Raw genomic sequence first — 25202 nt, forward strand, 5'->3', positions numbered from 1 at the left:
GGGATTTATAATCCTGTTGGTTTTGATATGCTGCATCATTCTTCGACAGGAAAATTAAATTTGTTAATTGCTAGTATCGGGGTGTGTTTGCATATGTGTGTGTGTGTGTGTGTGTTACGTGTTTCTATGTGGATCAGCGATAGTATTTAATAGACCCCACCTCACGACGAACTCACGGGAAGTGTTTTGTCATTTGACCTTCATTAACATTTTCCATTCATTGCTCCAATGGCGGTGATAAATCAGGAAATGTCTCCTATTGTAGCTTCTGTTTTAGTGAAGCTTCCCTCCTGACTTTCATTAACTCCTGTGCCTTTGAAGAAAAACCAAGGTACAAATTGAATACACCTCTAGTTATTTGGAAGACTGAGGTGACATACATTTTAAACACATCACGGTGGCTAGGGTTAAATGTTGTCAATGAATTATTTCCTGGTAAAGAATGAGAAAAATAATAGGTATGCTATATACATACATGTACTAAATATCAAAAGAAAATAAAGTCAACATGTTTTTGCCCCACTTATGGGATTTACTACTACCACAAAAAAACACAGCAATTTGGTGAATTCACAACAATTTTACAAACATAATACTTTGTTATAATGGCTGATCAACAGAATGAAGTGGGAATATGTAAACACCTAAATATATAAACACCTGAACTTGAGATCTAGTACAATCACAGACAGGTACTAACACCCTTAAATTGAGAAAGATATAACGCAATAGCCATCTTTTGGACGAGAAGAGTTTCGACATGTGGGTGAAGGGGCTTTCCCCTATTGAAGCATCGCTAGATTAACCTAATCAGAAGATTAATAAGACTTGAAATACTAGCGGCTGTGCCGGTGGGGTCTTTATCCGACCATGCTGGGCGGCAAAATCAGAATAGACAGTTGGGAGATGGCACTCTGAATGTTCCCTGTAGAGATCTATGCTCGCCAAAAAACCCAAGAGGGATCTCGCGGGGAATTATGCTTTCTTTTTGTGCCAACTGATGTTTTGAAACCGGGTCCCTCAACATTCGTCTCATTATGATTTAAACATGCATATAATGGTTGTTGTGAGCCCCTCTGGCTGGTTATCCTTAAATATGAGTGAGAAAAGGAAAACAAAATGATCTTACTGCTGGAAAAACATTTGTCAGAACCGCAAAGTAGAAAAACCCAATATCCCGCTTCCGAATGTGAAATATTTTACGTACTGTACAGCTCATTACACTTTCAATGCCAAAGCACCCGAGATATTTCCCCTATTTTCTTAACAGTCTCACCTTTATAATGAAAAAAAAAAACATTAAAAAAATGTATGGTGTCCCTATCACTGTCCAATTTTAATTTTCTTTTTTTTTTTTTTACAATGGCAATTTTATTGTTTTGCCATGGCGAACCATGAGGGAATAAGCCAAAAGTCCATCACCACAATGGAAAGTCTATCGATTGCATGATAAATCCATAGCACAAGCAGGGACCAAACCACAACCGCCCACCTTCTTTAACTTGATGGCTACAGTAAAGACATGGGGATCACACACTGACCTGAACAAATTTTGTTAAAATATCCTTTCTCGTCCTGAGCTTTGCTTCGTCAACTCCCAGGGGCACTATTCTTGAACAGGACTCCTGAACTGTCCAGGAAAAATACACCTTCTACCCTCAAAGTGGAATGTCTGTAAGCAGTAAAATGAAGCAAGAGTCACATTTCTTGAGCCTGAACTTTACTGGTCAGGGAGTTTTTTCGTGAACATAAAATATCTCAAAACAATTTGACTATATTTGAGATAGATGTGAATGTCAATAACCATTCAGTTATTTGACTCATGGCTTGCTAATAATAGAGGATGACAACTGAGTCAATTGAATTGACCCGACTTCTACCACAACAAGAAATACATCTCCCGATACCCTGTAGTCTACCTCCATTAGATGTTTTTTTGGGATATGATTCATGAATGGCAGTATTGCTGAGTATGACTACAGTGTTCAATCAATGATACACTGATGATTCAGAAAATTCTTCTTTATGATACACAAAGACCCAAAATGTTTGCAATTGTTGCGTTTATCAATAAAGAATAATGCTTTGACTTTCTGTATCTGCTCTTTAGTTTACTATATTTTTCTTCACACAATAAAGCCCACATAATTGCATTATACCAATAAATTGGTTTCACAAAACCCATTTAGTATCCAATCAGCCTAACCATGCATGTTTTTGGAATATAAGAGGAAACCGGAGTACCCAGAAGAAAACCCACGCAGCCTGGGGATAACATACAAACTACACATAAGTGGATGAACCTGGACTTGAACCTAGGACCCCAGAGCTGTGAGGCCGACACACTAAACACTAGCACCACCGGGTCACCCAAAGTTTAAAGTAAAGAGAAGAATTTCAATTACAGCAGTGCATTGGGCTATAAAGCATTTTAACAATCAGGTGTACTGTAAGTATGAAAATTAATTTGTCATAAAAGCATGGTAGTTTAGATTAGTTTGCTCTTAGTTCGAGGCTCTCCACTATAACAGATTTCCAGACAGACTTATTGGAGAAGTATACGGTGTACACCTATTCACTCGTTATCACGTTTAGTGACTGTGGATTTCACATTATCTCAGCAATTAGCATAAGCTCTTCCCTATCTTCATTCTCAGTCAGTAGTGTGTTGTGTGTTTCGAGACTTCTCATCCGCCTGTGGTGGTAATGATGCTTGTGAGAAATGTATATTATTTACTGGCACAGAGATGATCTGTGATATGCCTGCATACTGCAGCACAAGTTTTGTTTCAGTGGCCATCCCTCCCAGTAACTTTGCGAGCAAGCCATCAAAGATAGAGACAACAAATAGACATTGTTTTGTTTTTTTAAACTAGATATGAGACACTCACTCTTACACTCTTTCTAATTGCAGTAAAAAGTGAACCACTCCACTCTTACTGGAGACATTTGTGCTACACACACCCCTGCACATGTATGTACACGCACGCAAACACCCTTGAGACGATAAGAAGCCGGCATTTCCTTTCTCTGAAAAATGCTCATCACATCAGGGTGGTTACAACTCATCATCACAGTTGGATAATACAGACACCCATTAGCAGAACAGTGGGAATCATGTGTACAGACAATATAGCTTCCACCGAGCAGGCTAGAACTACAGCAGAAGGACAATTTAATAACTCCTTGGTGTTCTATTAATTAAGGATCTAAGATCTAAAGTTTTCAAGGAAATAAAGTAAATGATTTATTTTTATTTTTTTAATAAGATTGAAATAAATCTGAATATCACACTTTGCAGCTCCTCATTTGTTGATGCAATTTGAGAAAAGGAGCTTACTAAATTTAGTTTTTTATATTAAAAAATAGCTAACATTCCTCACAAACACCAAAATGACTCTGTCCAGAGATGTATATGATATGCTGCAAGCTTTCGAGTTGCATCTTTATCCACAATGCCTACCCTCTTCTCTCCCCCCTTCCGCTTAGCCTGAGAGACCTAAATTTACTTAACAGGCAAATATTACACTATTACGGAAAATCACTCGTGGGAAAAAGGGCAAATGGGGTGAAAGGATGGATGGATGGCTGGATGCGTTATTGGAATGGTAATGAAGTGTGGCCTTGTAATAGTGCCAATGTGATGTCACATTCTGGTCCGAAAGTGTTTGAAGAGCAGTGAGGGGCTCACACTTTTGATGTCAAATTGTTTCAAAACTACTACACAGATTGATAGTAAAGCTGTTATTATTTTTCAAAGAGTACATTCAACCAAAAATATTTAAGACAATTCTGGTCAGAATAACCCTTTGACTACAAATGCATTTCATTCTTTTCCTTAATTTCATTGAATATGATGCTGTATATTATTATATAAGTAGCATGCATTTATTTCTTTGTTGTTTTAAAAAAACTAACATATTGCCTTGTCTTATGTTAAATGAATAGTATTAGCTTGTTGCAGAGTCTCGAGTATATGCTGACAGCCTCATTATACTGATGAATGTTTACACATGTAAAAGACACGAGCTTTTCAATTTCTTTGTATACAATTCCACTGATGGAAATGTAGAAATACGATAAGTTTAAATCAACTCAGATAATGTAATAATCCAAAAGAAAAATAAATTCATTATTGTTAATTGGTTCGGTGCATTTACTCAATTTTATTCCTAATTATAGTCAAACACCTTTTTTGAGAAAATTAGATTATAGTATCCTTTTTTTTAGGTTAGATCTGTTTTTGCTCACATCATATTGTTGAAGGAAAGCTTTTTGAAGTCCCATGCATATATTAAATTGAGTTGCGTGACAGAAGCGGGATAGCTGACCTCCTTTGATATGATGCATGTAGACAGGTATACCGAAATGGTACCAACAACTTAAATATAGACGAAGTATAGAGGATATGAAGTAGGGCAGCCCTTTGAAACCAATATAACAACTTGCTTGATAAGAGAAAACAATTGCACCCATTAAAACTTGGAATATTTCCACATCTGTCTCAGTTTGAAAGAGTAAAAAATCACGAGTAGCATGTCAATACAGTCGTACCTCTACTTACAAAATTAATTGGCTCCAGAACTTTTTTTGTGGGTAGAAAATTTTGTAAGTACAGCAGTACTATACCCAAGTAAATACTCTCATTCGTTACACGGTCCCCACAAAACTACATAAACCCTTAAAAATGAATAGGAAAAGTGTGAAGACAAACAACATGATACAATTATCATAAAATTGTTTAAAAATCCATTAAAATGAATAAACACGCCAAATCTATTCATGTTCAAGTGCAAGTGCAGGAGAATCAGGAAGCTAACATTAGGCAAGCAATAAGTTTAAGCAGGCAATGGTGGTCAAAGAAACATTGAGGGTTGTTGTTAGACATTCAATGGGAAAATTTTCAAGCAAGAAGCAGTGCATCCGCAAATGTTTCAAAATAAAATAATGGAAATAGCAGTTGTATTGACGTTTTCGTAACTTGGATCTTTTTTCGAATCTTGAAGAACTCAGTGGTATCTCCAAAGCTTTCATAACCTAAAAATTCCATACCTAGAGGCATTCGTAAGTAGAGGTATGACTGCACTGACGTTTGATGTGTCGTGTGTCCAGTGAAGCTGAAACCAAAAGCATTAAGAGTGTTTTTCCTCCATCACATCATGTGTGTTATCACTCTTAGAGTAGCACTGCTTGTAACGGACACACAGGACAACCAACCCTTGTAATGGATGTGACAGTATATGTTCTTATCTCACATTGGTTTACTGCAACATTACACTACATTCAGTTCTAATCTTTGATTGTAGCAATAGCCAATTTTAATGGAGTTTCTACACTATGAACAGTAAGAGACTTCTCATAATCACCTAATCATTTGAGAGGGGTTTCACTCTTCATATCAGTGTAGCTCAACATCAATAGCCAGTGGTTTGACTTTGACAGTGGTGGTGTAAGTTCCCTTTTACATCGCAGCCTGTCAGTATAATCCGCATCAAAAAATGAGCAGACAATTCCATTGGGAAAATATTGTGCCGTGCGCCAGAGCAGCATGAGACGATAAACTGAAGCAAGAAAAAAAAAAAGAAGACTGCGAGAGAAGCAGCAAAAGATAAGAGGATTACTCCATTATTACCAACCCCAGGGGCTGTTACCTTATAGCAACGCATGACGGTCAAAAAGGGCAAGACCTTGAGTCTCTCCGACATCCCATCAGCTGCACCCAATAATGTTGGACAGATTGAACACGCAAAAGGGGCAACATGGCTATTGATGCCACATGTTTTCATCTCAAACTTGAATTCTGAGATGACCTTGATAACCCTTTTAAGCTTTCTTTAAATGGTGCTGGTTGGGATAAGATAATTGGTTTGAATTTTCAGTCATTATAATTTTTTTGTTTTTAAACTAGAAAGTATTACATTTTTGCACATTTTAATGAAAGCAAGCATTACAATTTGGGAGAAATTTAATTAAATGAACAATATGTTAATTGTTAATGATTGCAGTTTGTGTACCTAAAAAAAGCAACTTTGGCTATCAACCAATTTATAGTACATTTATTACCTTTGAAAGTTGTATCAACCAATCAACAGCAGACAAAAATACTACGGTATTTTCTGAACTTATATGCATTGGAAACAAACATCATTGGGTAAAGATGCCTGAAAAAAAATGCATTCATTCATTCTGTGAACCTCTTATCCTTACGAGGGTAGCAGGGGTTGCTGGAGCCTATCCCAGCTGACTTCAGGCACGAGGCGGGAGGCACTCTGAATTAGTGGCCAGTCAATCGCAGAGACTGAGGAGACAGACAACAATTCACTCTTACACTCTTACCTAGGGGCAATTTAGAGTGTCCAATCCAGCCTACTATGCATGTTTTTGGAATGTGGGAGGAAAGCGCAGTCCTAGGGAGAAGAGGCAAACTCCACATAAGTGGACAGACCTGGATTCGAACCCAGAACCCTAGAACTGTGATGCCGACACGCTAACCACTCACCCACTGGGTCGCCTCCTGATGAATTCAGAAATTCATATTTAGGCACAACTTAATACCATCAATGTTGATAATGACCCACATCTTTGTGTGGGCATCTGGATTAAGCCTCCTGCTTCATATTAAACAAAGACATCAAGAGTGTTGGTGCCGCCACGTCAAGAGTGAAGTAATAATTACTGTCATTCAGGCAGAAAGCTCATAGCACAGGCGGGAATTAATGTGTGTGAGCTAATGAGGCTGTCTTTATGTTAAATAAACTCACAGCAGATGTTTGTGGCATTAATTCAACAACTGAAACTTCCCTCAGCATTGAGAACCATTTCTTATTAAAGCTAATTGGCCTTATTGATATTGGAAAAATGCCAAGTCTAGAATCCTTCCAAAACATTTATTACTGGTCCTGACAATTACGGGGGTTATACCTTCATTTGAGTCTGTGACTTTTAGAGTTAGGAATATGCGTAGGCAAATTGAGAATGTGTAGCCTTACATTTGTCTGGCTGTAGTGCAAGCAGAGCAGGATCGATTTCGTGCTCAGTGACAGTGTGAATGTGGGTGCAAATGGTTGTCTCTATATATGGCCTGCGACTGATTGGTGATGAGTCATTTGGGATAGGCTCCAGCACCCCACAGTACTAGCCAGGATAAGTGTTGATGATAACTGATAGGTGGGAATCACAGTCACCATGATCCACTTTAGTTTCTTTCAGAAGACACTCAATCTGAACTGTTCCAGCCACAATTAGCATGAGACAAATGTGGACATTGAACACAGAAAAAAATTTAGGTCTCATAAAAAGAAAAATCAAAAGAGGCAGAATGAGACTCAGATGTGTGATCTCATTTCGCTAATTTTAAAACAGAATGCCAATGGGAATATAGGTTTTCTTTCTTATATATTGATACTCAATCTTTAAGGAAGCAGACAATTGTGCTTCGACAGTAAGAATATAACATGCATTTAAAATGTTTGCTTACAAAATGATAATCTCTACTTATAGATAAGCCAAAATTAATTATTTTAAGTAATATTTTTACAATTCAAGAAGGGCTGTGCACTTTAAGAAATTACATTTTGACATATTTGTTTAAACTGCTACTATAAGCCATTGTAAATGAGTAAAATGATTTGAGGGAACAACAACAACTGATGTTAGAAGCAACCCTGTATCGTTAGATCAAATTTGTTGTGATGTGAAGTTCTTGGCAACAATGTATTTTAGTCCAATTGATGATGACTGTGTCCACTGTGTTCAATTATATATTTAAATATTCTTTGTACTGTTTTTTCTTACTGATACCTTTGAACATAGGGATCCCTCTGATGCTATATTTGTATAATGGCTTACACTGTAAGATGTGACAACAACAATGCCATCAAAGGCAAGCTGGAACATTTAAACTTTGGTTAGGGTTAATCAGAATGACTGACTTAAAGTGGATCACATTCAAAATACGTTTTTAAGTGTGACTTCGGAACTGAAGCTCATCCAAAGCTATACTGTCACAACCGTATCATTACTGCTCTATTTTTTACTATGCCAAAATAATTTAAAACTGTTTACTTCATTGTGAAGGTTGGGGGTTAGGGTTCGATCAAAATTATGGTGGTGTAACTTTTGAAGATACTTGGTGTCTATTGTTGCAGTAGCGGTAGAATGTGTACTGGCAATGTATGGCAGTCCAGTCCTCTGCTCTCATAATTTGTAGATATCTTTCATGAGTGACACTACATGTGTAAACATGGAGCACAGGGGGCAATGTATCAGGGCAAAATGGATTTTCCTTTCTTGCGTTTACAAGCCATGTGACCTTTACCCTCTCAGCGCTTCAGTCTGAATTTTTCTTGTATGAACACAAGCAGACATTCACAACAGCCTCCACAATTCCTGTCTAAAGCATACTCCCCAAAGTACACACACGGCCACTCACTGTCCAGCAGTCAATATTTTCTGAATGATGGTCTCACTGGAAAACTAGCAGGCAATCTTGAGGGGGTCCCAGCAATGAAAGGGACTGTGATTCCATTGGACCACAGCTCTTACAAAGAGTTCATACATCAAATGCCAACAGATGAAAAGCCATCCACAAAGAGTTAATCAGCAGAGTAGCCTTCATGGTCACGTTGCAATTTGTCTCAGTAAGGCAGTCTAAAATAAAAGCACCAATATAAATAAAAGTAAAGCAAAAGAAACAGGATTCATGCAATCCATATACACCAAGTATGTTGTTATTTTCATATTTGTCAAAGGATCTGTGTAAAAATGTCCTTGGGACAAAACATTTTCCAAAATTGCCTGACCTTGAAGAGTGTGTGCGCCAATACCAAACAATACAAATTTACATTATAAGCAACTGTGGAAACGTGTACATTTCAGGCAATATGAACACTGCTGTTTTTTTTCCCCAGCATACCTGATGTAACACTCTAGTGTCATTCTTATGAAGTGGATGAGTGGATTTCAATGAGGCTTAATCATGCCTACTCTTAACCCTTTTTTCTAGCCTATTGTACAACCTATTTGAATCAAATTAACATGTTGGCCCCACTGACACTGCAGGTCTACACAAAACAATAAATCGCAAATGACATTTAAAAGAGACGGCGCAATCAATGTGAACATTAACAAATAATTTGAAAAGGTGAAAAAAAACAGACTTATTAACATGCCTGCCAAATTTGCATAAATAGAAAACTTGCTACCTGTATGTAATAAAGCTAAAAAAAATGGGATAAAATAGCAATTGCCTGTTAGGTCTCAGACTTTATAGGTGTGTTTGATAGAGTTACCAATTTATTCTTTTCCTGTATCGCTAATCCTTACCTATCCTCTCCAATTATGGGAGACAATAGGCCGTGAAAACCCGGAAAAGGTTACCAGCCGATCAAAGGGCACAATGAGACAAGCAACCATTCACACTCATTACCTAGTCACAATTGAGGGTGTTCAACCAGCTGTGTGAGCAATAAACTGATAGAACACTCTCATGGGAATATTTCAATGGGAAATCTTTCCCCATCTCATTGGTCGAGCTACTAACAATTGTCATTAAGATAACAGAAGACAACAGCTTCCTAGAAATTAAATAATAGTGATACATTGTCGAACATTGATTGATATATTGTCTCACATCTCTCAATTATATTGGGGTTGAATTAATCTCAAATGTTTTAAAGAAAACACACCTCATATCATTTCTTGGACTGTTGTGGTACTACTACATAGAGAAAATGAAGTTTCTCTTGGATTTGAAAAACAGATTCAAACAATTTTTGGATAAAAAGAGAAGTCACTGTCATGCTGAGTTGAATCCTAGGGGCAAAGTGTTCTCCTTGTATTTTGGTTTAAGTATTAGGTATACTCTCTATACATTCAAGCCTCATGTCTGATCTCTTTGGAGTAGACTATCCACCTAGATTGGAGACAGACTCAGTTATGTTTAGGGTTGGAAAATCCTGGGGAAATTTCCACACTGTACCGGGCATTGTAGTTGGTCATTCCTTGCCCCTTAGGACATGTCGACCCAGACCATCAGCATCAATTGTGCCTGTCTGCATTGATATAAATATCTGTCATCTTCCATTAACCTTAAAAATAAAAGAGGTCACAAATCTACTGTATTTTTTTACTTGCCAGTAGGACTCAGTCTACACATTTATCTATCCGTCCATCAGCTATCAGCAAGACCTACTTTGCACAATGCTGCTGAATGTCAGATGATGGACCATATGCTGGGGGCAAGAATTTATACTTAAGTATTGGCTAATCTAGAGTACAGTTTTTAATAACCTCTCATTTTCACTTAAGACGATGTGGGCTGGCCCATAATACACACTAAGTGCAAATACTAACATTAAAAAATATAGTATTTACTCATTAGAGAAAGTGCGGATGTAGATTTTTTAAACAAATTGGTTTCCTCTTTGTTCATGTTCTCAAAAATTGCCTTCATTTCACAAATTACATGAAATCTAATAATAAAACTGAAACATAATACTTAACATGTTTTGTCTTTGAAAAATATTGCCTTTGTATTATTAGCTACCTTTAAAAGAAAATGTTTGGACAGCTCAAAATGCAATCAATCATCTGTTCGACATTGTCTTCACTAAGATGATTTGTTATTTCCAAATCTTTTTCTATACACTTGAAAGTATTCTACTGCCACAGATAACATTACCTTGGAGAGATTAAAAAAAAAAAGATGTTCATCAGCCATCTACTAAACGTCACATCATGAAACGTTTATTCCCTTGCGTTGTCGTGCCAAGATCTGGCAGGCGCCATGAAACCTTCCACTCAGTCACAAGGTTAGGTGAATGACAACTCTGAGTAACTGAGACACAAGTGGAGGAATGAGAGGCATTGAGGGAATTCACACTGCTCAGTCACGTACATTTGTCTATGCCTTTCTGTAGTCAGTATTGTTTGTTGCTGTTATTTGAAATCAGCATATCATTCAATTTTCAGCTTTGTTTATCTTACATGTAAGCATCCATACATTATTTTTCTTGCTTCAGACACTGCAAACAGTATTAAACACTCACCGGGCTGCTGGCTGTACAATGTGTTTTTTTTCTATTCATTTTGTCCTTCCCCATTTTACGTGTATTTTGAAGTATTCCATTCTTCAAAGTTAATGGAAACCGTTTATGCAAATAATTGTTTTTTGTTTGAAAATTTCCTACATTGCACATGCTCATGATTAAAATTAATTTTCCTTATTTGATTTAATTAAGAAGCATAATAATACAAGTAAATATTAATTATACCCCAAGACCTTAGCTCAATACTACTGCTTTCCAGTTTTTACACATAAAAGTTTATCTAGATTATTGCTATCAATATCCTTGCCATCATTGCCTATTTGGGGGTGCCACAAACAACCTTATTGAATATCCGTAACAACTGTGCTGAACTTGACAGTGCATTGAATACCCAGAGCTGCATGGTCTGTTGGGCAAGCTTGGGACCCCTGGGGGGTTCGCGGCCTGTCGATGTGCTTTGCCGTCGCAATGGATGTGAGAATGGGAGACTAGCCATCAATCAGGTTTTAACTTGTACTACATCGAATCGAGAGTAGAAAAGTACGATGATTAATGTGCCCTGCTTGCTGTCAAAACCACTTTTCGTCTATACAAACCAGCAGATATTTCAGAATTGTATCCTTTCATGAAAAAATAACATACATTTCTGTATTAGTTTTATAAAGGTATTTGTTCAGGACTCATGACTTTTGATTAGAGTGATTCATGTTTTCAAGATTTTATTCCTAGCTCCTTTACTAATATATATGTGCAATCTACAAAAATATATTTGTATAGGATGCAATACAATATATAATGTATATAATTCACAACAAATAAGGGACTTTTAATGATTCTACTGGCTTGGATGTTTTGTTTGACAGTTATTCCTTAAATACTTTTGACTAGGTTCAGGAGCACCTTTGATTCTTTCTTAATGGCCCTTTTCAATCACTCAACTATTCAGATGAATTAATAAAATACAAATATATTCCCTTGTGGATTGAGTGATATAGAATTAGGCCATTAAAAGCACTCTTTTTTTTTGCCAAACCACAATGGATGTGGTGAGCTCCTTGCCACATGTTAATATGACCACAAATCAATGCACTGTTTTTTATGATGGAATGATAGCAGCAGAGTGAATGTTTACTACTTGAAGTTTGAGACCTATGACTAAAATACATTTATTTTCTAAAACACTTATGGTGGGGTGCTGGATCTTATTCCAGCCAATTTTGGGCTTCAGAGAGGCACCCTCAATTGGTGGCCAGCCAATCCCAGGGCACAATGAGACAGACAACCATCAACATACACACTCACACTCAAGGTTAATTTAGAGTGTTCAACCAGCCTTCCATGCATGCTTTGGGATGTGGGAGGAAACCGGAGCACCTGGAGAAAACCCACGCAAGCCAGAAGAATCCACCTGAGATTGAACCCTCAATCTCAGAACTGCGAGTCCAACGCACTAACCACTCGCCCACCAGGCTGCCCAAGACTAGAATAAATTTAAATCAATTGTTTTATTATAGGGAGGGTGTCAAACTATGACAGGCGTAACACTGAGACAATAAGGAAAGGTGGGTGACGAGAGAGGAAACTGATTGGTAGTCACATAAGGAGCACACTACCAGAGCCAAAATCAGTAGATGATCACAAGAGCAAGACACACTAAGGCACAAATATGAATAAACTCAACAAACCTGACTGTGTGTACTGACATTTGTGTGGATAAATAATGAATTTGATCATTTTCACCCTTCTATCGTTGTTGCAAGTACTTCTCTCAAAATACCCGTCATATCAGCCCTAGGTATTTTTTTTGTCAAACAACTATCAAATGGGGTTCGACAGTAAGAACAGCAGAAAAATATCTAGAGGTATGCTCAAGTTGAAGTGTCTTTTTTTTGCTGGGGGTGGGTATGTCTGTTACTCTGTTTCAGTCTGGGCGGGGCACCCCTGGCCCTGGGCCCCAAACTATCACTCAGGCTGATGTATAGGTCCACAGGGTACAAATGAAACCTGTCACAACAAGGGTAATGATGTCAGAGTCACTATAGCTCACCTCAGAAGGAGCAGAAGGAGGGAAACGAGTGGTTAGGAGGGTGAGAGGAGGGCTTAAGCGAGACGATGGAAGGGAGGGAGGAAGGAAGAGATGAGCATATGGGAGGGATCAGGGGGGATGAGGTGGAAGGAGAGAGCAAAGAGGACAGTAAAAGTAGGAAGAATGGAAATTGTGCCAAAGGATGAGGGGACACATTTGGCAAAAAGCAATGGAGGACGAAGAGGAGGTTTTAAAAAAAGAGATCAGTAAATACAGACTCTCACTCTTGTACATGTGTGTGTACACTAATGTGAAGTGATATGGTTTGAACAGGGAGACATATTTAATATAAGATTAAAGACAAAATACAAGTAAAGGTGAACACGACAAACTGTCAATTTTGGTTTTAGCCAAAGTTATTTTGATAGAATGAATGTGTTTCTTGAAAACTGTCATCAATTTTCTCTGTTGCTTCCACATCTAGCTGAATCTCTCTCTCTCCTTTGTCATTGACATCATCTTTTCTGGCACCGCACCTATACTGAAAGCTAGGACTTGCTGCTTCCTGCGTACTTTATTCTCTTTGGCAGTCTTTCTCCATCTCAAGATGAAGCCGCTAATGGATTGTAGGCCTTATAGAAGAGGCAACAGTCATTTAAAGATTAATGTTACGCCCAGTAATCTGAAGGGCAAGTCACAATTGCCTTTATGTCCAAGGTAGGACAAGCATACGTCATCTTTGAAAAAATGGCTTCCAGATATGACAGGTGTACCAAATTTCTATAGATCAGAGATCAGTTTGGATGGCCTTGATAAGCATACATAATAGCCTGTTGTTTTTTTTTTTCTACCCCACTCTTAGGTTATCATAAAGATCAAGATTTTTTTTTAACTCAGGCAGTTTAACAAGTGTGGCACATATTATAAAAATGGATGTACCAAAAGAGGCAAAGTGATCACTTAAGATCTAATGGAAGTTTTTTTGCTATAAAAGATACCATCTTTATTTAAAATCACCTTTAATACTATACTGTGTTTGTACCATGTACCTCTACATTCAAGTAAAAGACTTCAAATGAACATAGCAGAGTGTGAATGATGGCATCTATGATCTGAGATCAGAAAGTCAATGTTTCCCAATCAATGTCCCGTGGCACGCTGATATGCCATGAGCGATAGTCAGGTTTGCCGCAGAAAAATCCCTGCCAAGAAGTAAATTTTTCTAGTGGAAATTGTAACATTAGTGTGCCACATGTTGAAAATGGTTGGGAAACATGGCAGTAAGTTACAGGCACTTTTTGCGAGGGGTAAATTGTTAGGTCTTCAGGTGTTTGATTGTAAAACGCACCAAGTAACTAATACACAAAAAAAGCCTAGAGCATTAGAGCAGGCCGCACTGGTTAAAAGAGCATAGTTTACAGTATATGGAAACAATTTCTTAGAAAGCAGGGTGGCAAATTTATTAACTCTTGCACTCATCATATCTTGTTAAATTTTATAGTCTAATTCCATATGTGTGGGAATTTAGTTGACCAATTCACAGTAGTACTTAAAAGATTCTAATAAACGCACTTGACATTCCGTGTGTCAGAGGACATTGCATATTTTATGCAAAACATTTCCTCAGCTCTAACCGTGCAGTGACAGTGCATAAATATTACTCTCAGGTGAGAAATGCACCTCAAGGCTTGTAACATTTGTTCAAAAGAATGTTTGACAATTTGCTGTCAAAGTGTAAGAGACTCTTAACCTGATGAAAGAGCTCAGTATAAACTGTTAACGATGACTGAACTGAAAAAATATCTGAGGAATTACTTTAGATGGCTTAAGGAAGGCAATTGTAATGTGGGTTTTCTCTGGGTACTCCGTTTTCCTTCCACATTCCAAAAACATGCACGGTAGGCTGGTTGAACACTCTAAATTGCCCCTAGGTATGATTGTGTGTGTGAATGGTTGTCCGTTTCTTCATGCCCTGCGATTGCCTAGTTGCCAATTAAGGGGAGAGCCCAAAGTCAGCTAGGTTGGCTCCAGCACCACCCTCGTGAGGATAAGCTTTTCAGAAAATGATTATATTGGATGTGATTATGCATATAGATAGAGTGATTGGACACATAATAAATAAGACAAATAACATATCTGCAATTTTGAAAAAAAAAATGTATCTTAGTTTGATGAACAAGAACTTTGAGAGGGGCAGTTGTCCATGTTGGCAACTTTTAGACAGCTACAAAGTCCTGGCTGGAGGCGAGCCCAGAAAAGTTGGAAGAATGAGTTAGGAAGGAGGACATGCAGTAAATCATCATACTGGACACAACAAATTTAGGAAGACTGAATCAGCCAACAAGTTTATGGCTTCAGCCGTGGAAGTTCTTTATCAAAGGAAATGCAAATGTGTAAATCACAAATAACCAGGAGAAACAATAGAGCAAACTATCCTAGACTCTTCAGAAGACCCCTTAAAATTTCTTATTCGTTTGTCAGTTGAGAGAAGTATACTGATTCAGTGAAGTAACAAATGTGTGTGAATGGTTGTCTGTCCCTATGTTTGCCCTACAAATAGCTGGCTGGATGAGTCTAGGTTGTAGAGCCCAAACCTTTCGCCCCAAATCAGCTAGAATAAACTCATGCACACCGCAACCCTGAACAGGATAAGCGGTGCTGAAAAGGAATGAATGAAAGAAATATACTGAATTTATGACAGAGCTCCATATGAATCAATAAAGGAATACCGGGGAATTATGGCCAAAGGGCAAGGAGTAAAAATGAACTTAATTGACATGGAACTGAGATGGGCAGACAGTTTTTGTTCTCTCATGTCACTTAAAAAGAGAAGACAACCTTATATGGAGTGAAGTCAGTGGCAGAGGGGTTGACATTTGTGCTCACCTTGTCCGTCTCCCGTCTGTTCTCCTGAGTGTTTAGCCTAACTGATGTCTACCGATTATTCATTTTCTTTACAAACACTGAAAACAGAATCTAGTGACCTATTTCCTCTTGCTCACTCTGACACTTATTGAATAAAGATTGTAATGGTGAGTATGTGTGTCGACATAAAGGAATCAAAGTGATGAACAGGGCAGCTTTGAAAAATCGGCAACCTATTTGGGGTTCGTCAGAGTCCTGACTGATTTATTGAACAAAAAATGATGGAGGAGAGTGTTCCCCTTTTCCATTCAGACAAAATGAAGCCTAGTGGGTCAAAAACTTTCAATTTTCTCTGTGACTTTGAAGTTCCAAGGTAGTAAATGTGGAAGAGAAGGCACAATGAAAGACGAATGAAAGAAAGCAAGAATGGAGTTAATTCTCAAGTCCTTCAAGAGAAAAATGAAGGTCAATCAGTCAATACATGGAGTACCAGAGAAACATGTCTAGCCTTGTGAGGATAAGGTGTATGGACAATAAATGAATGAATATTGAATGATACATTGGTTGTCATTTTGGCACGGACAGCCGTGGGACAGTTGGGAGATTGAGTTGTCCTGAAGGGTCAACAGTTTCCAGGGTATGACCCCCACCAATGAAGTGCCCCATTAATGGTATAAGAACATGATTGGGAAAAAAACATTAGCACTTTGTTTTTGTATTATAATTCATAATTATAGTGGTATCCATGGTTTTAGAGTTTTAATTTTAGTTTTTTAAATATCTATGACTTCCTTAGTGGCTTCCATCATCACATCTTATGCAAACGTTTGGAGTTAGTAAGAAGAGAAAGAGGCTAGCCAGGAGAGAAAAACACAGTAAGTAACAAGCGTGAGAAAAGAAAAAAGACTGATGGAGAATAAGAAGCAGATAAGTTCACCTCTCATTAGCTAGCCTGCCACACTCTAGACCACATACATTGCAGACACCAACAATCTGAATTAAACAAAGAGCCAACTACCTCGGAGGAAAGCGGCTCTGCCAGCACTTAGCCAGGCATCATAAACAACTGGCTCGCATTTGTCACTGACTCTTCACCCAAGCAAAGTGACAGCGCAAATAAATTAAATAGTCTTTTCCCTCTCAGCATTCTTTTCTTGCCACGATAGCTAGTTTAAGCAGAAAAAGCAAGCGAGCTGAGGGTGAATTTGCAAAAATAAATAAATAAGCATGGACATAGATTACACCGCAATAGTTTTGTCATGATCTTTAATTAATGAAAGGACAGAAAGGAAGAGTCTATTTACCAGGTGGTTTGCTTCCTTCTATTTGGACTGAATGACTCTTTTCTACGGCCGATTGGCCAGATGGGAAAATACTAAATATAGGTTTATTTATATATAATAATTTCTCAAGACCCATAGAAATCCACAACGATTAATGCAAAATATTTTCTGTAACTGTTTGCCTTTGCATTGTTGAACCCGATAATGTAATGGAAGGACAGGACCAAGTAGGTGGCGAATGACTCAGTGGAAAACATGAATCGAGACTAAATGTCTTTAACATGCGAGAAGTTGAATACAAAAATTAAAACTGGTTTACAATATAAGTTCAAACTGGGGCAGAATCACCATAATGCGGCATGTGTGTCAGAGAAAAAGAGAGAGAGAAATAGAAAGAGAGCATCGGACACGGACACGAGCTCAATTAACATCAGAATCCCTACGCCTACTGAATGATAAATATCTTACATTTACGCCTCTCGACTTTACAAGCAAGCAGAGTGATTGAAAAACTAATCAAGTATTTTACAGGTGCACTTTGGTGGAGACAACAAGAACAGCTAAAGACCTGTTTTATATGTAGATGTTGACAACTCTTGATTGGCAACACGCCATTTGTCACTTGGTCGGTAATATAGAATCCTATTTTGATCAACAACATAATGTTTCTATTTACCAGGTAGTCTTCTTCCAAACCGAAAGTCTTTTCTACTGCTGCTTGGTTGGATTGAAAAATAAATATAGGTTTATACCAGCAGTGTTTGTGTTTAAACACTTTCCTACAAGTTCTCACAAGTCTGGGGATTCTGGGTTTGAAACCAGCTCGGTCGTCCTGTCTGGAGTTTGCATGTTCTCCTTGGGCTTGTGTGGGCTTTCTCTGGGTTCCCCAGTTTCCCCCCACATTCCAAAAACATGCATAGTAGGCTGGTTGGACACTCCAAATTGCCCCTTGGTAAGAGTCCGAGAATGAATGGTTGACCGTCTCCTCTTGCCTTGTGATTCGTCGACCACCAATTGAGGGTGTCCTCCGCCTCGTGCCCGAAGTCAGCTGGGATATACTTCAGCACCCCCAGCATAAGAGAATGGCAAAACAGGCAGAAGAGTATGTTGCACCATCTCCTCCCCATCTACAGTATAGTTCTCTATTGCTATACACTTGGGAAACCTTTGCTTTTTTCAATCAAAACAAAATTGTGCACAGTACATCAATATCTCTCGTCCATATCTAAATTGGAAAGGGTTTTCCAGCTCTCCCTTCACTACTATCCGACATTGTATTTGAATAGATATTGCAATGGATGTAAACACATCTATCAGTAACAGAGGTTTTGGCCTGCCCCGGCCATTAAAAATGGTTATTGAGTTAACCTCCGGCGAAAACACAGGTTTGTTAATCAAGCGAAGGCAAAACAATTACTAGAAACCAATAATCAATAGCTGCGGACAAACAATGAATATTTGGGGTGGCTGAGAACAACAAGTGAGAGGAAATAAGGCTCTACTAATTAAACTGAAATCTGCTCCGACGCCATCGATAGAAAATAGCTATGTTACTACACCATTTAGCCCATCTGATTAGATTCCCACAGCTGTTATATACGGCCCCTCTAGACTTTTACAAAAATGAACAGCTCACCTTTTCCTTAAAGGACTTTGGCCTTGAATACAGGATTTTACTTTTTTCCTACGATAAACACTGGCTTGTTGCCCCATATTTCAAGAGGCCGTAAGACGCACAGGGAATTTAGATGCCGGACTACCCTTTCTAAATTGGGCCACCCTGTTCTACCTGTGCAACTGTATCTCAGAAGTAAGAGGTCCAATATAAATACTCCAGCCAGGACACAGCAGGATCAAATGTGGACCGCAAAAGAGTGAGGCACACAATTCTTGAAATGACTCAATTCAAACGTGTCTGGAGTCAAATGATGAGAGAATGCATTTGAAAGATACTAAGTGCAAAAGAAAAACAAAGACAATATGGGTCCCCTTTGCCCATGCAGGGCAAAAAGGCCACGAGAGGTCTTTCCACACACAGGCTAGGAGCAAACATTAAGGTGTACGCAGACAACCAAGGACTTTCCAGTCATCAACTATTCTTGATCTTATCTATGTAATTTAACCCTGCTTTTCATGCCTTTTTTCTTTAGTTTAGCCTGGTCCTTTCCCATGTACCATTTATTGTTTCATTCATTTACTACACGTTCAAAGCTTCAGTATTTTTTCCTCCTACGACCTCTCAAACTGCATGCTCCAGGCTATACAGAAAGAAGCATCATTTCTTTATCATCACTTTGTCTTCCAATTGTGTTGCCCCCCCCCTATAGTCAGTATTTTTCTCTTCTTCCTCTTTTTGTTTTTGTGTCTCTATTTTAAATGTCTTCCTCAGTATTTTTTGTCTTCAAGCATTGTGTTGTTGAATTAATTATATTTATGAGGAAAGTGCTATCTTATGGGTTTTTGGATCCTATGAATCTGATACCAACCCACTCAGGCACACATTACTTATGCCATAAGTAACTCCTGAAATTGTATTCACTTTTTAAGCAAGTATTATGCACTGCATATGTGACAATAGATTTGATTGTTTCCAGTAGTTTCCTGCAAATCCTTATTCACAGGTTTATTGGAGCACATTGTTGCATCTCAACGGAAGCTTGCACAGCATTCTGCCGTTAATAATTGAAGAGGCCCCACATGGCCAGGCACACTCAGTCTAAATGGATTGTTCTGGGAGAGATCAATGCTAGCCTGTGAGGGTTTTATTAGGCCCTGCAGAAGGAACGTACAAGGACACCGACAATGCTCGCCTCTTTCTATCTTAATTTTGCCTTGATATTGCATAAGACCTCCTCCTTCTCACCCTCACTCTCAAAAACACATTCACAACTGGAATCTGCTCCCTGCTTGGCAACTTATTGTCCAAATTCAATTAAACATAAATGCTTCTCCAAATGTATGAATCATTCATCGTCTGTGATGTCTTTGACTATGGAGCAAGATAAACAGGACAAGACAGTGTTTTGTCTTTACTGCTGTTGTTGGATACATTATCCTCGCCAACCTGGATGGACACATTCCCCAAAACACTGGTGGAGACATGGATAAAGAAGAGGAAAGGTAGGGAATGTGAAGTGGTACCATGACCTTCAAGACTTATAACCCTAGGGGCTTGTTGGTGGTTGCACAGGCAAATGACTTGCACCAGAACTCTCCACCGAGGACATTTAAATCTGCACTCCCCAACGGAAAAGTCTAAATAATTGGTTTGTTATTTGAACCATAACTGGCTGACTCAATTTCTGAAGGATTCACATTAATATAGCACATCTTGATGTTTTGTAATGGGGGCACTCAGCACCAGGTGGGGTGGAGGGCAGCTGAGACAGGTCAGACCCACCAGGAGCCACCGAATTGGAGCATATAAATGCTGCACACATTTGAAGTGTCCAAGATCAACCTACTACTTAGGGAGCAGCTGTCACGGCTCGTTTTGTCATAAAAGGCGGGTTTTAGAAGTTCATGTCATATAAGGCAGAGACAATGATACGTTGGAGGGTGTTACTTACTTTCTCTTTGTGAATGTACATTACATTTGTTATGTGGCACAGCGGTTCAACAGCTTGATAACACTATAACTCTAATCAGGAGTGCCACCGATTGTGATCCTCTTTTGCAGTAGCCCATTTGATGTATTGTGTGAATAGAAATGTTCTTCTGTGCACCTTAGTTGTATTAAGTGGTTATTTGAGTTTCTTTTGCCTTTCTATCTCAAACCAGCGTGACTATTTTCATCTAACCTCTGGCATCAATAAGCCATTTACACCCACAGAACTGCCGCTCACTGGACGCCTATTTTTTATTACACGGTTCTCTGGAAACCTTAGTTTCAGTGTGAGAATCACAGTTTATTAGAGGTTGAAATACTCATGCCAGCCCAACCATTCCATACACAAAGGGACTCAAATATCTATCTTATCCATTACGATGCTCAGTTTGAAAAGCAGCAGACCGTCTTGACCAGGTCGACATACTAAATATATAGCGCTACTACCATGTGGATAGGTATGAAGAATAAAGTGGCTGGAGAGTGGATATATGTATACATTGCATACATAAATATTATACTTTCCGGTTAATATTTTTTGTATGTTCCCTATTCTTGACAGTTAAGCATGTTAAGAAAGTGTGCACACATTAAATGCATTAAAGTGTCAAGTTTTACAGTGCTCTCAAACCAGACCAGACCAAACCAAAGTGTGTTCATGGAAAATGTAAAAAGTGAATGTTGTGACCTCATTCTGTTTGTCAAAGACGTTTTCTGAAGAAGTCTAGTCTGAGCAATTGGGAACTGCTATCTTAAAAGTAGAGGAACCATTTCTTTAGTTTTAAATGTCAAAAAAACATTCAATAATGGATGCCAGGACCATATGCTTCCTGACAAGGTTTGTCTGAGTTCTAAAAACATGATTGTTCATTTCATAATGAATCCAGAGTGATACACCCTTAGAGTTCCTTCCTGTGTTTTCTTATGACAACTAACAAGCTTGGAAATCTCTCTTAGTACGCAATAAATATGGTCAATGCTCTGAGGTCATAGACAAGTCTTCGCTTCTTCCTTTTTTGTATTCAACATTTGACATTGGCATCATCATCATCACAGCGTTTTCTAAAAATTAGATGACCACACAAACGGGACACTATAATAACTCTGCCAACTTGACATATAATTCATCTTGTAAATGCAATAAATGTGTATGAGCTTTAGCGAGCCTGGACGTCTGTGTGACATTTTTAACAGTAGTGGGTGGCCTCCATCACGGTTCAGAAACAATCTTGGCTGTCCATCTTGTGACAGGTGAGCATGATTGAGGTGCATTACAGCAAGCGAAAACAACGGATGCTTGAGCATGCCCTCCAATCACCCATCTCATACATAGAGAGAGGCTACTTGATTGATGGCAGGTCAAGAATTGTGCAAGCAGGAAAACATGCTTGGTTTCATCCAGCTTGGAAGACAAGTCAACAGTGTTGGTATGAAAAAGCCTCACACTAAAATGTGAAAGAATAACATTTTTTTAAATTCAAAACTACCTTCAGTTCTCAGAGAAATGATCCAACATACCACCAGGAGAGTAGTCGCTTCATAAAATGTATCCAGGTCATTAATTTGGCAAGGACTCTAATGTGTGCCCGTCCACATGCTTCTCTGCTAAGAGAATGATGGACTCCCTCCTGTCAACGTGATTATTGTGTGATACCACATTTTAATAGTGACTTAAGTAGACATATCACTAGTTGAACGATCATGAGAAATACGATTCAAATTTAAAACTCCGGATGGCCCGGCGGGTGAGTGGTGTTCCCCCAGGACTGTGTGGATTTTCTACGGGTAATCTGCTATCCTCCTGACATTCCAAACACAAGCATGATTGTCTGATTGGACACTCTAAATTGCCCCAAGGTATGAGCATGAGTGTGAATGGTTGTTTGTCTTCTTGTGCCCTGCGATTGGCTAGCCACCAATTCAGGGTGTTCCCCACACATGGCCCGAAGTCAGCTGGGATAGGTGACTCTAACCCTATACCAACCTCCCACAAACCTAGTGAGAACAAACCGGTTCAGAAAATGAAAACTACAAAGTACTACAATTTAGCAAAAGCAAAACAATTCTAGGAGTACTCCATGTATGGTACAATAGGTACTAAGGGAAAACAAAAATCTCATGGTGTGTGAACACCATCGCAATACATGATGTCATCTCTCGTCCATAATTTAAAGACGTCGCTGCAAGAGGCCAAACTTTTTGGTGTAATTCAAAGTGAAATATGAAAATAAGAAATTTAAAAAAAACCTGCAGCAACGTATGATTAGTTGCCAGAATAAAATCTGAGATGACATGAGTCAGAATATAGAATATATTTCAAATGGCTGGACTATTTCCAGGAAGGTTGGGTGCAGGCAGCCTGTGAGTGAGCATACTAATCCACTGGTGAATGTTACATGTCTTGCTTGGATGCCCCCTCCTGGGCACCATAGCAATGAAGGTTTTGTGCTGGGTTTGTTGGTTTGAGGGGAAATTAAGAATTTTACATGAGACAAAGCATAAACTAAAATTGGAACACACAACAACATCATAAATTTGATTATATTACACTGCACTACAAGCCTTAGGGCCATTCCTATGCACAGTAAAAAGCTTAAATGAGTTGCTGCAACCAGATGGAAGGCAAAAATGAATAAAAAAAACATTTTCAACAATCGGGGGTATTGAAAATGTATTAGTTTTGGATTTTATCAGCTTTACAGAAACTCTCTGGGTACCAGTCGATACATAATAAGGAGGGGCATCCCTTCAAATTGTTGTGTGATTTTTTTTTATAGTAAATGCCACTGTGCAATGCAATGTACAGTGTTTAAAATTTGAGAAAGACAATAACAGGGGGGAAATGAGAGCAAAAAAAGCGTCCACTTTTTTCCATCTCATGCAAATATGGAATATAATCGCCAAAGTGTCTCAAATAATGATGAAAATAGTGTGCAGCATCACATAAATGCTCCTTTGAAATATGTCCAGTAAAGAAACCCAGTGTTTTTTCGCACTTGTTTGATATTTAGTGAGCAGAAAGAAAGAAAATCAAGGTTTTGCATGAAGAATATTTAAAGTCCACCGTAAATACACCTGAGGCTCCACATTCACGGTGAGGGAAATAATTTAAGTATGCAAGGAAAGAATATTATGGAAACGAGGCAAGTGGGATGAGTGCTGCTTATTAAAAAGAATCATGATCCAACTTTACATATTGCTCAATTAGATTTGTTTGGTATGAAATTCACACTTTAAACACGCCTCTGCAAATATTAAAGAAATAAATAAACACCAAAATAAATAAAAGAAACCTCCGATATAATACTGCATCGTCTATAGCGAATAATACGCACGGTTTTGATCATTTACCAATTATAAATAAATATATTTTTGTATATATTCCACTCCAAGTGCTTTTTTTATTGGTTTCCTCCCAAAATTAAGCCAACAGCTGAAAAAAATTGCGGTGTTCAACACACACGTGTAATAAATGAGCAGGAAATCACAAGTGGCTCATCAAATGATTTGAATCACGTTCGACTCCCTTGAAAATATGATATTTCTTCTATTTTTAATATATTAACACACATCTCGAGTATTGCGCACATGCATAGTAGTTCTTTGTTAATCCCCGTACCTTTGTTTCCCAAAAAATAAATAAATAAATAAAGATTTAGCCTTCTTACCTTGACAAGCCTTGGAGTTCTTTTTCTGCTTCTTGCGCATGAGCCGTCACATCTTCATGTTTTAAACAAGCAGTAATCCCCGAGTTTTCCTTTTTCTCCTCTCGATCGCTCTGTCTTTGCGTTTTTAAAAGTGCGTCCCAGCGGCAGGTCCAGTCGTATCACCAGTTCCTCTATCGGGATGAATAAATAAGTAGATTTAGCTGTATATACGCTGGAAAAATCTGGACGCGCTTCTGCGTTCGGAAGGAGGAGTCGCTCCCTCAGCACCAGCCGCCGTGCGCACTCGGAAGAAGGAACCACAAGCGAGTCCAAGCACTGACTGAGGGAATGATGTCATGCGTACGTCCCTCTCTCCCTCCCTCCCTCCCCTCTTGCCTCCATCCTTGCCTCCCCCCATTACATCCGAGTCCCACCGTCTCTCTCCACACCTCATCCCTTGGCGTTCTCTTTTGATTCAATTATAGCTGGGGAGGGGAGAAACTAACACAGGTAACGGATGTGCCCATGGATAGCTTTATTCCGTCACTTTTTTTTTTAAATGATCAACGAATGTGAAGTGACATTTGTAATTTTGTTAAAACAAAGAAAAATGGGGTGGAGTGATTCCATCGTAGTGCACAGAACAATGCTTTGGATCATGTATACTTATGTTGACTACTTGTTTATTTTCTGAATCGCTTTGTCTTTACTAGGGTCGCGGGGGGT

General features: G+C 38.6%; 1 protein-coding gene across 9 annotated transcripts in view; it reads right to left on the bottom strand.

Annotated features, from left to right (window-relative positions):
- The window catches only part of ptprsa (protein tyrosine phosphatase receptor type Sa), a 149454-nt gene extending 124611 nt beyond the window's left edge, over nucleotides 1-24843 (bottom strand). For 3 of the 9 annotated variants that reach the window (XM_077717261.1, XM_077717254.1, XM_077717255.1), the window contains exon 1: nucleotides 24498-24843. The gene's annotated coding sequence lies outside the window, so the exon portion shown is untranslated. Of the gene's footprint in view, nucleotides 1-1541; nucleotides 1673-24497 lie in introns of all 9 variants that reach the window. The other 6 variants (XM_077717256.1, XM_077717257.1, XM_077717263.1 and 3 more) reach the window with 3 other exon arrangements.
- Between the last annotated feature and the right edge of the window lie 359 nt (nucleotides 24844-25202).

This window comes from Stigmatopora nigra, chromosome 5, assembly GCF_051989575.1.
Source record: "Stigmatopora nigra isolate UIUO_SnigA chromosome 5, RoL_Snig_1.1, whole genome shotgun sequence".
Lineage (NCBI taxonomy): Eukaryota > Metazoa > Chordata > Actinopteri > Syngnathiformes > Syngnathidae > Stigmatopora > Stigmatopora nigra.